Source organism: Varroa jacobsoni, unplaced genomic scaffold, assembly GCF_002532875.2.
Source record: "Varroa jacobsoni isolate VJ856 unplaced genomic scaffold, vjacob_1.0 contig00344, whole genome shotgun sequence".
Taxonomy (NCBI): Eukaryota; Metazoa; Arthropoda; class Arachnida; order Mesostigmata; family Varroidae; genus Varroa; species Varroa jacobsoni.
In genome coordinates, this window is record NW_019214453.1 from 498 (window position 1) to 17,808 (window position 17,311).

General features: G+C 44.5%; 1 protein-coding gene and 1 long non-coding RNA gene across 4 annotated transcripts in view; both read left to right on the plus strand.

The window, feature by feature from the left end:
- Positions 1–586: 586 nt before the first annotated feature.
- LOC111271116 (uncharacterized) lies at positions 587–9,946 on the plus strand. Of its 2 annotated transcripts, none has more exons than XR_002686679.2 (2): positions 587–930; positions 9,325–9,946. It is a non-coding gene; the product is annotated as an uncharacterized LOC111271116 (long non-coding RNA). The 2 variants fall into 2 exon arrangements; XR_002686680.2 differs by lacking the exon at positions 9,325–9,946 and adding an exon at positions 9,000–9,179.
- A 5,368-nt stretch (positions 9,947–15,314) lies between these two features.
- Positions 15,315–17,311, plus strand: part of LOC111271103 (uncharacterized) — a 42,410-nt gene continuing 40,413 nt past the window's right edge. The window contains exon 1 of one of the 2 annotated variants that reach the window (XM_086972793.1): positions 15,315–17,009. The gene's annotated coding sequence lies outside the window, so the exon portion shown is untranslated. The remainder of the gene's footprint in view (positions 17,010–17,311) is intronic. The other variant, XM_022851676.2, reaches the window with a different exon arrangement.

The window sequence follows — 17,311 nt, forward strand, 5'->3', positions numbered from 1 at the left end:
TGTGTGTATTTCCATTTGGGTTAGAGATCGAATAATGAACGACACCGTTCGCCCGTGTAACCTATTGCAATGGAAGCGCTCCTCGCGTTTTGCAGCTTGGCCAATCACGGTGACACCGATTCCCATGTGACCCAATATAAACAGCGAGCAGACTCTCGCAGTTGGTTCGTTCTTCGTGCCGCACCTTGCGATCGTCAACAAGCTGCGTTAGAAAACAGCATCCACTACCTAGGCAACGATCACCCGGTAAGGCCACTTACGTCCTGCGTAAGTGCTCACGCCACCGCCGGCTGACGATCTTAACGGACGTGTCCATCAAGATAGTCCTCCTAGTGACTCAATACAACAACTTAGAGCAACTACCGTAACAATATTAGTGGGGACACTTGACGTGGTGCTGTTAGCCCGGACCGTATTAGGAACGGCTTACCTTAGGGACGGCTTAGGGACAAAACTGTCCCACCCCGTCAGCGATCGTGAAAGGATTCTGGCCATCTTAGCTATTACTGAGGATATTTAGTTTATGTAATGCTCAAGTAGTGGTAGTTCGTACATATCTCCTCGGCGGCTAAAATGAGATTGCCCAGAACTGCACCCATAACGAACAAGTGGAGTCTCGAAATTTCACACCGTCTATGGCCTCTGCTGGTCACGGTTAGCCGTCGTCTTCCGAAACCTATTTGTAGGCGTGCGGTAATCCTAAACGAAATAGATTAGAGTAGGTAAAATTGTACTCTGCGTCATGATTGAGAGCGTAGTTTTTAATATGGCGTCAGCTAAGAACTTTATGGACACTGCTTACAGTCGCCATATATAACATAACCTTCTTTACCTGTTTGCCGCCTCACCCAAAGTAAGTTGGAGTGCATTAGCACTGCTATACTCAAAGCGTTTGTGGCCACGTATTGGCAAATAGTACCTGTTTATTCGGTGAGTAAACGTGTGACTTGATAACGTTTGTATCTATATTAACTAAGCGGATATTCGTGAGGGCCACACCTCGACGACGAACGGTCCTTCTTTTTTCTACTAGCTATAAAAGGTCACATCAAGGCGTTTTCGCCATTTTGTGCGGTGGGCAAAAGCGTTGCTAAGTACAGCGCCGTTAGCGGGACTCAGTTGTGTCATCGTTTTAGAGATACTAGAAGCAGCTGTTCTAGCAAAAAGCTTTGCAGTACTAAGAGTTGATTTTTGAATGCGCAGCCAGCAGAACTCATCTACGTCTATCTAAAATCTGCTATAAACAGGAAAACAGTCGATAAATTCATTAAAATCCCGAAGAACGCTATCAGCTATATATATAGGGCTACCTATATACATTAATATATAACCGTAATGCTTATATATAATTAGCTAGCTATAATTAGTACTACGTAGATGTTAACGTTTTAAGCTGGTTTGTTGGAAATTTTGCTGAATTTCTAGCTGAGCTTGCTAGTATTTATTCTCGTAAAGGATCGGGTTGATTTAATGACATCTGCAATGGTAATATAATCGTATCAGATCCATCGTTCTTTGCACGTTCGAAGTTTGTCGACCCGAACAGCGACACATCATCTATAATATCTAAGTGCCTGAAGGGTGCGCGTCGTGCCGGATGGCAGACGCTTTTGGCCAGTGGGGTTTCCTTGTGTTGACACGTTGCTTCACTTCACCGATTGGTTTTGTGCAGTAGACACTTAAGACGAAATAAAATCATGCTAGTTCGTGATGGGCGCTACCCGCCCGCTGCTTCAGTGCCCGGCGATGCGCTCTGGCAGCTTTTCAGCGCGGATGATGCCGATACAAAGCAATGCAGGAGACAACAGCCTGTGATGCTGTTTTTGGGGAGCTCACCATCCGAGTAGTGTCGACTGTCTGGCCCCCGAATCTGATAAACGGAAAAATTCGCATACAGGTTAGTGTCACTGGAAATTGCTACGGAGCCATTGCATTCGGGTTCAGCTGCTGGTCGCACAGGGGAAACTAATCGGTTTTAATTTTACTCTTGTTCCGTGCATCGTATCTGCTGCTGCTGCTGCTATTGAGTATTAGGTTATGTATTATGTTGGCTGGTATATCTACTCGAAAGTGGTAAGCTTACTCTAGGATGATACTCTGATGTTGTTCAGATAGATGGAGGTCCTTAGGTCACAGTGAAGCCTACAGGTGGCTTCTTCAGGACTTTGCCGTGTGTTGTTTTTCAGCTAGGACGGTTTTAACCAAACTCAATAGATTATATATCGCAATGCTCTTCGTACTCTTAGACAATGCTTTCTACTTCTCCTGAAATGTCCGCTTCTTTCAATGAGATTTACTTCAGAAATCCTTCACATTATTTCCTTATTTATTTTGACCATCAACACAGGTTATTGTTTTTTCCCGTGTGTCTTATAGCAGCACTAAAAACTTTCCTTGTTGATTTTTACCTCTAAAATTACTCTAAAATGGCCTATTGACGACAATTCCTTTTGAACTACATAAATACAAAATAAGAACCAAAGTGAAACCAAAGCAGCATTCGATCACATCTATAAATGAGTCATGTTTGTGAACAAAGCTTTATATATATATATATATATATATATATAAATTTTCAGAACGAAGTTGTTCAGTTGATCATAGCTTGAAACTTCAAATTGCTCGTTTTTTACACCGAAATGTCCGTGGCACAATACTTTTGAACGAAAATGACGAGCAAATAGTACACAACACTAGAACGGTCAAAATATTAGCTAGGCCAGAGGTCAGCTTCGATAAGTCACCATTTAACGTCAGTGGTTAGGAAACCTGAAGATAAACAATAGCTGATGTTTATGCAAAAATCCAGATGTTCCAGCTATTCGATCAGGCTACGTACGTCCGATTTTATGATATACAGGGTGAGTAAAAAGTATGGGAGTAACAGATTTAAGAGTCAAACGAATGTAAAAAGTAAGGTACTCCTCTTAGCATGGAAGCGCATCAGTGAAGACGGCGAGGGTATCGTATTCACGTAAATCACTAGGATATATTTTGTTGTTTTCTGATTTTGTGGACATAAACAGCTTCATCTGATGCATGAGAGATTTTTAACACCCCGAAATCAAGATTATTATATTGATTCCCATGAAACGACAGCCGGAAAAGACATCGTTGACGTCGCTAGCAAGCGAGCTTCAATTCCAATAATATAGTTCGGGCTAACCTGTGTGTGTGATCTTTGAGAGGAGACACATGTTATAGTATGCCTACAGGAAAATAGGCAAACTGCGGAAAATGACCTCGACGTAACCGACAAGATCTCTTAAAAATTCTAATACGTGCCTCTTACCAACTTTCACTAGCATCTATTCTGAAAATACACGCAGCTCTCAAAAAATGGGTTCGTCTTTACATCAGCCAACATGCATTATTCATTTACTGCTCGCTTCTAAGCAGCCCAGTGAATAGAACAACAGGGAACGGCCACCCGCTAGACAACTGATAGCGAAAAAATTGAGGTCTTCTTAAGTCAGAAACTGGGTCTATACTGACTATATTCTCTCTATGTATCGCCTAGTTCATATCAATAAATTGGCGACTATTTTTCGTCTGCATACAGCCGTTCGGCACAACGTTGCGTCTTTTTCGGGCATAAATGAATAGTTTCATCTTATTCGAAGGGTTATTCCATTGATTCGAACTTGTACGGCTGAACGTTAAGTTTTGGGCATAAAGAAGTTGTCATATCTCCAACAGGATTGTTCTGGTTATAATTCGAGGGACTGACACAACTTGACACTCTACCCCCGCTAACCTTACGCCATTGAGAGCGATACTGTGTAAATGGGTAATGCGCATCGTTTTAAGTAAATTTCCATGCTGACTTTGAAGATGCGGCCATTACCGGTTTGAATTTCAGCGCTGGGTCTGTTGGAAAAATCCTAGATAAATCTAGGCAGTCTCACCCCCTGCTAGATCTTCTAGTGGGGGGCAGGTCTTTAGTGCCCTACTGACGAATTGCTCCCGAGCACTTGTCCGTACAAGGAAAAGAGCCAAAGGCATTAGAGAAGTATACGCTAGTACCGAATTATTATTACTGCTTAGAACAGTGTTAAGTAAGCTCATTGTACAGAATTAAAAGCATTTATCAAAAGTGTAAAATCTGTCTATATCAGGGATCTGTTAATTTACAGAAGGGCTGTACACAAGAAGAAGTACAAAAGGAAAACTGCATTATATTGGTTTATTCGCCATTGTAGAAATGCATTTTTAATGCTTCTTAGAGAAGCTGTCTAAATCCGCATCTGAGGTGCACACGTCTATCGCACTCATTTGATTGGGCTTCCGGGTAGCCCTTGCTTTTGTCAAGTCTGTTGGGAATCCCAACGATGGACAGTTTCCCATTTCTTCTACATTCATACCTTAATGTTTCGCGTTTTGCCGAGCGTTGCAGCTTCGTGCGGCTTTCTCCGCGCATCACAAAGTAGAATATCATCGCCCAGTTTTAGGACTAGATCTTTTCGCACACCTACAAATTTAGTAAATTAAACGCGTTACCATTGCACCATCATGGATACATATACATATATCTCCATTTTTCGAGTTTTACGTCCGATATCGGTATTAGGCATTCCATCAGACAGACGGCTGGCTCCCAGCACGAGTCGAAATCGGTCTACGCCGGACTCCGACCTAGGCCACACACCTATGTACCTACCAGGACGTAACTAGTAATATTGGATTTGTGACGCATGCTCGAACTTATCGACGGCACTTAGAAGAATAAAAGCTTAAAACGTAGGTAACAGAAAAATGTATACTTTTTTCCGTGAATTACTCTGAAGCAACAGGATGCTTTTTTATTCGCTATTAATTAATATGCGCAGACGAGACTCGTTACGTTCACTATTCAGTCTCTTTCCGATCGCTAGGAGCTCTTCTAATTCCGCGTAATAGGCGAGAACAAACGCATAACCTTATTGGAAGGCCAACCCTACCTACAAAGTCATATGTTTAGAACATTGTGTATCCTTTTTAGATCCAGACTGAGTGTGTGTGTGTGTTTGTACTGTCCCTCGGAATGAATCGATGGGAACACTTATTGACAAAAGCCGGCATCCTTCTTATTACAAAGAGCTGAAATCCAAAACATACGTTGCCGCTCTTTCAACGTTTAAGTTGAACCACGTTTTTATCACAATACGCTGCGACGGGGACGTGCAAGGGGCAAAAGACAATAATCCTTTTATCGTGACCATGGTCAATTTTAGCTAGGTTGATCGATGAAAATGTAGTCCGTAGCGAGATACTATTTATCTGGCTAAGAACGTGATAAAAAAAGAATAAAGGTTAGTAAACAAAAATGGGCGCGTCACTCTTAGAAAATACCGGATTGTTTTCTTATATAATACCTTACGTGACCTTTATTGGACGTATATCGTTATTATAGACGCAAGATAGTCATAAATAATCATTGATCAACAATAACATTATTTCCATTTTGCCTGTCGTCATCATGGTGTCGCTATGTCATCATCGTCTGTAGTGCTGTGCAGTTTCTCATCATCGTCGCAGGGCATCGAGCAGGGCAACATCGAGCGCTCGTTACTATTAAACATAGATGGTAGCCCCTTCATGTTTCTTTGTGCTTGAAATTTTACGTCTGTTAAGCTAGCCATCAGATGGCTGGTTTCAGCGCGAAACGACGCGTGTTTAGACGCGAATTCGGACTCAGAGTACAAGACTCAGATAGTCTGCTCAAGTCTGACGTTAGATCTTAACATCCATAGTTAGCTCTATAGAGTAGTAACTTGCTTTGACATGTCTCGATCTGAGCCTAACTAAATCTATCGGAAGTGTCTGACTTATTTCAGTTGCATCATAACAAATATCTTAGGAAAAACTTTCTTTACTAGATGTTTACTAGATGTTTGAAAAACCCGGTACTAACTGATCAGTTGTTTTTATCTTGTTTTTCATGTCATTAGTCGCAACAAAATATCAGCTACGCCCTTATCCACCATTTCCTACCTGATAACTTCTTATCCACTCCAAATCGAGATTATTCGCTTAATCGGCCTGATATCGGCGTTCGGCACTCTAAAAGCTATGTTGGCGTATGTAATCTTTAAGTAGGGTTAGTTGTTCCTAAGGTAAGGACCTGGTGAGTGATCGATGTGTCAATCTTGCGTAACAACGAATGATTGATGTATGACTGCACTCCGATGCGTAAACTCGGGATTGGCTATACTTTGTTACATCAACGGATAAGGGCACACTGGACCGCAATCGTAGCGCTGGTCCCGTCGAGCGTATTCTTAATGAAACCGTAGTTATTAGAAAATGAAAATAGTATTCCCTGGAATGCTCTAGACACGCGCTGAAAATATACTTGCAGATGGGCCAGTGTACTTTTGCTCGAACGAACGGCCAGACTGTTTATAGGTCCGGCGCTTTGCTTTCAACGTGCCATCGAGGTCTCTGTCTTTCAAGTTACAAGGGCAAATGGCTACGATAGGCGCACAAGCAGTCACGTTATCCATGGCTGTAACGCGGTAGGCTACTAGTAAACTGGAGACAATGACAATACAGGTTAGATGGCGATTTTGCTGGCTAAAGGACGCAGCGATGGTGTAGGGCAAAGGAGTGAAGGCCATCTTCATGTAACGAGGCTTAATCTGATAGGGCATACAAACAATAGCAGGGTACAACTCAGGCCCGTTTAATTGTCTGTGAAATGAAAAACCATGTTGACTTTTTTCTCGTAGCTCAGGCCTGCTTAGTGACTGGAGATTCGTAGTGGATCAGTTATCGTGCAAAGCATTCTACTTCAAACAGCAGGTATCATTAGAATATGGATTACTAATATTATTCCAGGCGTCAAAAATACGCAAAAATATAATGGTACAGGCTTGGCCCCAATCCTATGTTTGGCAATGTGTGAGGCATTTACGGGCATAGTTTTCACTGCTGCTATTCACTCTCATAAATACTGAATCCTTGTCGATACAGAGGTTGTTGATGCTCACAACTAACATTTAGATGGGAACAAAACGCTACCTTTTGGCTTCTTCCAGCGGCAATGTGGTCAATAGGTACAGGACAGCTACCTCGATATAGAGCTAACTCGTGATGACTCAATTCCAAATGGCGAAAACGGCAACTTTCAATACGCTAGACAGGTAGTATACAAATGAATATGAACAGGCAGGATAGGAGAGGTGTGCAAACACACATACACACATTTTTTTTTTACACTAAAACAAATAATTTACTTGGTTCTCTTTTATTTTGCATCAATTAAAATTATATATGTACACATTTTTTTTAAATGGAAAAATATGATTTTTAGAAAATATACACACGTACATATGCTATAAATTAGCCCGTTTTCTCACATGAGTATATTGTAATAATGCCTCGCTTTCGTATTTGTTGCAAATACGATGCGATGGTCTGGGGTTTATGTTGTTGGGACTGCTGCTATTGCTGATGCGTTCCAACACCCCCTATTTATACCATCTGTCGCTAAGTGTGTGTCAATGGTGAATTCTATGTTCAGTGCAGCGTAAGTACTAAATGTAAATCTAGCATAAGATAGCCAGCATATTTTTCCCATTACGGCATTTCGGTTCAACGCTCGTTCCAGTGCTCTCACAGAAAAACAGATACATGAAGGAGTAGAGCCGGAACGACGGACGTATTCAGCAATGCCAACAGAAGCAACGACGCTGACGCCAAGGGCAGAAGCGAAAGGCGAGAAAATGCTCAACTGTATATCAGGCTCGATACTTGTTCTTTTATCGGCTTTTTCCGTCTCTCCGTTCGCTTCTTCTTCAATGATCATAAGAGATTTTGCTCACAATTCAATGTGCAACATTTCACATAAGTGTAGAATGCCGAAATCGACGAAGGTGTCAGCGGAAGGTGTCTCGGTCCTTTTTTTTTTTTCAAAAAGCATAGTTTCAGTGGCGGTGTTGTCTGGATATGTCGATGACACAATTTCGTCTTCCTCGCTGAAAATGATGACTACAGAAGATGGTCAATGACGCCAAAAAGGACTTCACTCTGAAGTAACGCCTGTGACTGCGGTTGCTGCTACGGGTGGCCCAGAAAGTGAACTATAACTACGTAAAATCATCTATGATCAAAATGTAGTAATCCGATAGATATTTTTGTAAACGCGACAACATTTCGCTAGCTACAGCCGATGGCCATGGCTATCTGAAGAGTGTCGTTATGACATACAGGACTACGCAGTCGCCTGCAACTAGATGACTCAAACTGTGCCCCTGTGAAGGTCCCCCCGTCTTCAACGCTAGAGCGTCAAACTATTAAACTACTGGCTTCTTTTCCTACCTAAAAAAATAGAGCAAACCTACGTCGCTGATTGCATATCTATTCGATCAAAAAAATCTATGCAGATAATCTTCAGTGGATTTAAGCACATTTCTACGTGCACGTATCTATGTAGGTCATGAATCGTCGCTTACAGCAAACATTTTATGGTCTGTTTAGACCTTTCCCTATCTGCGAAGACTCCTAATAATGTCACACATTTTTATTGAAGATCCGTGATAATCAGTGGTAGAGCACTTGTTCATTTTGAACCCCACCGTCAATCCATTTGCTACAACTGCGCCTCTCAATGGGAGTCTGGATCATGGCCTAGCAAAGGTTCACCATACGTTCCTGAAGATGCTCAATATGTCACTTAGCGCTCAAGACATTTACTCGCAATTTTACTTTTACTCGAACATCTCTTGGTCTTTCTGGATAGGTTTCATTTCCCAGTTAGCCACCGTCAAAAAAAAAAGACTCTCGAATACCGGAAACAGCGGTAAACGCAGTTGTGTTACTGAAGTTGTTACACTCTATTGTTTTATTGAGACTTTGTTGTTATCTATCGGGAAGACGAGCGAACTATTTCTACAATATACTTGTAATGAAAAAGTCTTGTGAAGTACAAAATGAAAGCTACTGTTAATCATAGGACATAATAGAATGATAGGATGAAATAGAAGAATGCAACGAGGACCCCATATTTTGTATTCCAGTCAATAAAAATCGGTGATGTCTGGAGCATACAGGATGCTGAATCAACGATATCCCCAACGAGGCCGGCAGCGATGTGTTGCTATCCACGGTGGACGCCTCTAGAGCGCTTAATCAGAAACAGTTCAAATTTGTTCAGAATAAATTAAGCTGTCTAAAATCAGCCATTTTGCTTCTTGAAATCAGGATTTGTCACTCAGTAGACTAGATATATACTGGAATTGACTTATACTAGCAGTTAACTTACATACCGTCGTGACTACTGGCCATCTTGTACCAGATCTTTGCTGCAATCTGTTTAGCGTCTTGGTGCCGCCTTTCTTTCAGAATAACAAAGTGGACGAGAATGTCGGTACGGATGATATTATTAGTAAAACTGTTTCGCCGACGCCCTGGGCGAGTCGTCCAATCAGTTTCTATTAGAAACGGTGCCTTTATCAAGGCGCTGCTACCAAACAAAGAAAATCCAGTTGCTACCATAGCTATCGAATACAGACGGATGTACGATGGACGAAAGCTTTCGGAAACGGCACTAGCAAACGTAGAACAAGCGAAACATATTGCTAGGCCTGAGCGCTACCATACGGCAGCTGATACTACGGCAAGCAAGATCAACTGTGAACCGTCAAGGGATAAAATGCCTGGTTAACTAATTAATGACGAACCCCTTCTGGTCACGGATGGAACGTTACGGTATTGACACTACAATCAGGATGGAAAACGTACCATAGGTGCATTGTTCCTCACACTCAACGCTGACGACGTGACGCTGTTACTTTTTCTGGGAACACACATAATAATGTGTAGGAAAAAGGTGAGCCGTAGGGCAAACGCTTTTTTATGAATGAAGAAAAACAACATTGCGTTTCAAGGAAAGGCTGGAATTGAACTACTAATAAACGTCACTTGGCTGACTTTGGCGTTTAGTTAATGCTTTTCTACCTGTTTACATGTGATGTTTTTTCATTAGACTCGAGCGTATCCGTAATGAGTTAGGATTTATTTACGGTTTATTAAGTCAGCTATGGTTATACATGAGTTTATAACGGGAAATTGCAGGAAATCAATAAGTTTCTATTGAGGAAAAGTTAGCTCAAGTTGCTTTTGAGGGAAGTTGCGTACAACGTTTTTGTGTCACTAGTACTTTGACACATACACTTGTCTGGCAGCATAGGCTGAAGTCAAAAAGCCATATTAACCCGACTTCAAACCATTGGCTTACTTCACCATAAACCACCCCTCCAATTAATTAACCAATAAAGATTAAGATCTATTATTTTCTAATCACCGAGATAAAAAGCTGTAGAATAGGGCCGTAATGACAATAGAAAGTTTAGTGAACTGAATGTCAATGCTCCTGGAAAGGAAAGGGATAGAAGTTCCCTAAGGATAAGTAGGTTATCATGGAGGCGTTCAACATGCATGATGTTTGAAGACAATAATCGTGCAGCTTTATATTCATGCAATCAGCCCACAGTTTCGATATTTACATTTTCGTCCTGATCTGGTCCTCCTTGACTCATATAGATTAGTAAAGAAAGCTTCGGAACGCCTAAATGGTCCCTTAGAGATTCACTGTGATTGTTGAACCGCATCAAACGTGAAATAGTAATAACTATAATACTTATCGTAGCACCAATCGCGCTAGAATATTAACGACGGAGAGGAATTCGCGGTGCTAATCAGCGGACCCCGACAGATGCCGTCGGTATAAAGAACTATCAGCAGGCTTCAAGAAGACATACGACAGTGATTGCAGATGTATGCAAACAATCATAGTTGAAGATACGTCAAATAGTCGTTGCCAACGACGGTATAGAACAGCTCGTTCCCCTAAGCGTCTGCCATCTCTCGATTGAGAGACGCTCAACTCGTTTCCGTTTCAGCGTGCCGCGTATTCGAGAGACGACAGACGAGCTATATGCGGGAAACAGCAACACCGCCGTCTAACTCTGCGCGTCTACAACACAATACGATACCAACAAGATGAATATTTCATTCCCATGAAAACAAGGGACGAGAACGAGCAAAAATCTTCATCATTTTAACGTGATGGGGCTGTCACTGTCCGCCTAAAAAAAACTATATGCCAGAATATGACTATGTCATTCATACATACATACATACATATATATCTATCGTTGTATAGAGGGTGTGAATCGTCATAGGAACTGAAATATGTGTGTTTGTATTGGTGAGTAGAGAAACTACGGTGTCGAAGGGGGATTTGCTGAATTTGACAATATCCCGATTTAAGTTGCTATCTATTTTTATAAAGGGCTATATCGATTAACAGATCGTGTCAAAGTCTTTCTTTGCTAGCTATCTAGCCGAATAGGTGGCCATTTAATCCTAACTAGCTAAGCTGCTATCTGACCGCGTGTAGTTTTTCTCTATTACTATGATTTTCTACCACTATTGAAGGACGAAATACCAAAAAGGAAATCTTATTTAATAGATCTTTATTTTCTCTTTCTAATCGCGCATGCTTGACGGGCCATTTCTTTCGGCTAACTATACAAATAGAAAGCATGTTGTTGGCAGGTCCTCCGGGTTACTTATGTGTGTTACACAATTAATAGTTACAATAATTTACAATTAATAGTCTCGCCTTAGCTGCTGACGAAATCTGCTACAAGCACACTGGAAAAAGTGTCAAAGAAATGATCGACCTACTGTGAACAACAAGGAATAGCTGCAACGCCTTTATTCAATCGAAAGCTGGAATCTTGTCTCGTTGGCCTGTCTTAAATCCACATATGAGCCCAGTATCGTACTCAATTTGTCCATTATTCAGTTTGTGTATTTCAAATTACATGATACTGTAACGTATGCTGTATACCCCAATGCTTGAAACCTTGAAATCAGGCCATACGTGTTTAATAAAAACAACAATAACTGATGAGCAAACTATTTACGTTCAACTTTTTACCATAGTTCCAAAACGCTGCTGCGGCGAATTACTAATGAGTCTTCATTGACCTTTTCGGCCATAGAATCCTAATAAGCGCACCCTAGCCAAGCAGAAATTTAATTTCAGGCGCGGAATCCTTCATAGTCATGTCCTACATTTTAACAACTAATTAACTAACTTAATATGGATATTGAAGGCCATTTGCACACTTTTTGTTTAGGGTAATGCATTGGAAACCTAGTTGCCTACTAGTAAGTAATGTCAAATGGCAGTACGGCGTAAGGTTTAAAACGTTCTAATTTTAGTCCAAAGTGCAACTATCAAGGCTATGCAAAAGCTCTTTGTCCTAATGCGCTCTTAATGAGGGCATGGTTATGCATAAACAGGTCGCTTGTTACCTTACCCGAAGCGAATTGTCGACCTAATTCCGCCGTCGAAGTGTAAATGTACACTAGTGAAGCTTAGTACGGTGCTGAGTCCGGATGCGAGTAACTTTCATGACGTTAGACAAAAATTGTGCGACTGACTTCTACCTTTTTGTCCCATCTATGATTCCGACCAAATTACAAAACTTGGCTCAAAAAGCAATATGCCCTTATTTAGCATCCTCTTTCTGTCGTCGGCGTACGAATCGAGCAGGTTTACAAAGAAAAAAAAAACCTAACCTAACCGGAACAGTTTACCTACATAGTAGGCTCATATGTGGCACCCTATCGCGTTTTCCCGATCGTGTTTATAGACACTTTTGGATTTAACAAATAATCCCTTTTTTGAAGCGTATCTCTTGAATAGCTAAGGGGGTCAGTGGTCGAAGCAGTGCCTTGATAGAGTAACGAAAAAAAATTAGAAATCAAGTTACGTAAAAAGTTTCGCCTTTTTTTTGTCAAAACGCGCCGTGCTCAGAGTCAGTTCGATCATTTCTCAGGATAGGTTGCCTGCCACCATTCAACTAGGGTTGGTATTATGTTACCCTTGTACTCCTTGCGATGAGGTAGCCAAAGTGACTACGCTGCGAGATTAAGAACGCCAGTGGTATGATACATTGGATATATATATATATATTCTAAATAACCGTTATGGGATGAACGGCTGGTGTTTACCATTTGGCCGGACTTTTACCACGTTTGAGTCATGTGAACAAAGAAGCACAGGTGCCCCTTTATTTAGTGTGCTTGTATTTGAAAAATGAGTTATTGTCGTTAATCCTCGATCGTCATCAGTCCGTTTGTCATCGCTCGTCCACCGCGCGTTTAGTTGTTTTGCCCTATGCATATAGCCCGACACGAAAGCTTCATTCGGCCTGCTCAACTCTGCTTTTATACAAGTTATATCGCCTTGAGGTGACCGCCCTCTATCAGCAGCATCACTGACAATGTCTAGCTGTTCCCTGTTGCTGTGGTAGCTGCTGCTTGACCTTCCGTTCCCCCTACCGGATCTGTCCGGAGGACTTACTGCACCCACTCATACTCAGCACACACATATATATAGAAGATATTCATGTTTCTGCACGACCACGCAAAGGGATTTTCGTGAAGGAATTGCGCAATGAGCTCGCCGAATTTTACATAGGCCCGCCGCCGCCGCCGCTGTCGCTGCTGCTATTGCCGCAGGTCAGAACAATCGAAGGCCTGCAGGAGCAGGCCTGCCGAATCGCGCTCGACAGTCGCTGCTTTGCTGCCCGGAGGGGGGCGGAGCAAAAACCAACGAAGGAGCCAATGAACGGCGCAGTCTCGGCACAGGGCGGGCGTATGACTGTAGCCAACAGCAGCAGGAGTACCACACCGATCTCTGCTACGACTGCCGCAATGGCAACAATGACAACGACGACTATGCCGAACACCGTGCGAGATACGGGAACATGACAGCAACAACGGCGGTAAGAGAAGCTGTCAGAAAAGTGAGGGAACAAAAGACGACAGCAAAAGGAACAATAGCAACAGCGTTGCTGCTGCTGCTGCTGCTGCTGCTGTCATCACTGCGATGGCCTAATGCCGCCCTTGTTGCAAGGATTACTGTAATAGTTAACGCTAGCTTCTTGCCGCACCAGCACCGCTCTACTACTCTAACTTTCGATGGCTGTTTAGCTTTGACCTCTGCTATAGCTGACGATCGTGCTCTCAAGCCACGCAGAGCCATCAGCGCTGAACTACGACCTAGTCGACGACGATGGCGGTACGCACTCGCAGTAGTCGTATGCAGTTAGTGACTATCATCAAGCGGGTGCTTCTGCCACTGCAGCAGCTTCGGTAGGCAAAGGTCTGTCACTCACTCGGCCTGCCGCCACCACAACCGTTACCGCCGATCGGATCCTTCTACCTACTCGCTCTTTCGCAGTCTCCTCAAAGGACGGCGACTGTTGCTGTACGCGCGGTAGTTGCGACAATGGCCGCCGGTCGCTAGCGTCCGTGCTGTCAGTAGCTATTCGTGTCCGACTGACTGCCAAGCTTTGCTCCGCTTGCAGCAACCGTCGCCGCGGCTGCTGGGAGGAGGATCGAAAGAGAAACAGTCGCGGCGGCGATTCGGTTCCCGCTGCTGCCGTAGCCGCCGCCTCCATCGCAACCCAACTGCTATTGAACAGCGCCGCCGATCTGTCGGCTGCGGTGCGCCTGCTGGCTATTCGATTGGGTCGAGTTATTGTCGGTGGATAGCTGCTGCTGGCTCGCTCGCTCGCTCACTCACTCACTCACTCACTCACTCACTCATCTGGTCGACGAGACGAAAGGCATCACTACTGCGACCGCCACCTCAGCTGCCGTCCGCTTGGCCGCCGCCGGCGCCAACAACGACCGAGGGTTTCTTCCTCTCTTCTGTGGTTACAAACCGCCGCCAGCGCCCCTACTACTGCGATCACTTCGACTACTATGGCGGCAGCAGAAGCAGCTACTAGCGCCGACGCCACATGGCAATAGCGGTCTTCAATTACTACTACTACTGTTACCAGTAGGAGCAACGCATTGTGGTGGCGGCGCTACCCCCAACAGCCCTACTACCACGACCCCGGTGTCGGCCTCCACCGCTACGAACGGGGTTACGCTTCCCCGGTCAAAGTTGCTGTCGAGCTGCCGTGAGGTAGCCACAGCCGCCGGCGCCACCGTCATCGCGACTGCAGCCGAAGCTGCTGCTGCTTCTGTTGTCGACCGACTGCTGTTGCCGTCCGTGTCCTCGTAGCCGCGCTTCTTGCCACGACTCTGCCGCCAGCAGCAGCGGCGGCGGCGGCAGCACCAATCGGCCATCGCCACCGGAGCTGCTGCTGCTGCTACTGCCGCCCTCCTCGAGAAGACGACGACGACGACGACGACGACGACGACGACGACGACGGCGGCGGCGGCGGCGACAGCGACTACCAGCATTACTACAACAGGCGGGCAGGCAGGACGCCAGCCAACGCGAGTCGACTACTGCCGACCGAGTCAGTCTGTCCAGTGGCTTCTATTGCCACTAGTGGCCAGTGGAGAGTGCCGGTAGCAGCAGCAGCAGTAGCAGCTGTTGTTGTGGTTATTGTTGTTGTTGTTGTGGTGGTCGTGGTGGTGGTAATAGTAGCTGAATAGAAGAAGAAGAACAGCAAGTTATGATCGCTGATGCTGTATCGCTGTCCACGCACGCGCGCGCGCGACACCGACCGCTCGATTTCTCGTTTGCTCCGGTTCAGTTTTGTGAAGACGAGTCAGCAGTACGCAGGCAGCCAGCTGAGTCGTGGAGCTGGTACGGTAGCGGCAGTCGCAGAAAAGTGCCGCTTCAAAAGCCGTAACTGTGGCTTCGTTGTGTGACGAACGGTCGTGCTTCGATTCTAACTACGTGCGGAAATTTCGCTTGCAGAAAGATACGTGCAGTGCGTGTACTGTGAATGTCTCCTGTAATATGATGGTAATGTTGTGCGTGGGAGGTAGGTCGTGGAGGTTAGCAAGAAGATAGGTGTCCATCTTCCGTCAATCTGTGTCTACAGTTCAGTGTCACGTAGATCGCCACAGGGTACGGTGCAGTCTAGCTACAAGACCACGCCAGCGTCACCACCGAACCGAATGAACTTTATTGGCACGTTCTGCTCGCGACATGGCGGAATACCTCTGAACGACCAGAACCGCTCAGAGCTATTGCTCGTTCACCTGTTCGCACCCAGCTATAGATACGTATACAATTAAATGTATCTGTGTGCAAGAACACAATAACTAGCCCAGACGTGACGACAGTAATACGACAGGCAGGCTATACGTGCACACACGTAAAGTGACATTTACGTTGAATTGCGGCACGGAAGGTGCTGCTACGGTCGGAACCCTGAGCGAGTCCTAATAGTTAGTTTGTTATGAGTCAGGTCGTCGCTATCGGCGCCTAAACTACGGAGCTAAAGACGATAAAGTGGCAGCTCAGCCAGCACTGGGCCATTAGACAGCCTGAAGACCTGCCCGCTCGGAATGAGGCGATCAGTGGCCAACCCTTGGTTCGTATTCGATGGCCGTGGTTATAGCTCTGGGTATGGGCCGTGGGTGGAGTCTTCCTAGTCTTAATGTTGCTTGTAGTCGAAGTCAGAGAGGATAGCGGCCGTTACCACTGTTGCCGTGAGCAAAGAAATACGCAGACGATCCTATGAGATCGTAAGGTTGAGTGAAGTGAGTGTTCACAGGAGAGCTGCAACCTGGCCCAACTAGCTACCTGCTACCTATTACCACTGATCCTGAAATTCGTCTTCGTCGTTGTTGCCTCCCTTTTTGCCCTAGAACGATCGATCTTCCCGTCTAGGAGGCAGCTAGGTGGACGGCGAAACGCCGTCATCAACACCAACTGCTAGGCAAGGAAACTCTGAGCTGGGAACTCCCTGTCAGTAGACCAAAGAAGCTTCCTGTTTTCGTTGGCCCTCTTCCCCTCGTTGGGACCTGAGTATAAAAGCGTGCAAAGTGGGTGTAAAGTGAGGAATTGTCAGAAAGTTTGCCCTCCGATTTGTGTAGTTGTGCAACAATGGTATGACCGCCAATAGATACATCAGCTGGATTTACGTCTCGATCGTAAGGCCTCGGCTACTTTCCGACGATTGTGTCGTCCCCAACATCATAGCAATTACCTCATCGAAGGACTAAATTAACCTGTTCGTGCACAGAAACGAGTAAGAAAGTTTTTTTTTCGCACAGATGAGACCAAGCTGTCAATGCAACTTTGCACGAGCTCGGCCTGGAGAATTGGCAAATTGGGATTTCGATCTGCTTATAGTAAACACAAGTTTTTCTAGCCGCATGCGCTTAACCTATGCTGAATATTGCTAGCCCACCGTTACATCAAATGACTTGGGAAGATACAAATCAGCTCACCTCATGCGAGCACTGCTGATGTTCGATGGAAGACAAGTCTGTGCTCAAGTTCTAATTCATTAGGGCGTACTCCAAAAATAGATCATTAATTCGAAGGGAT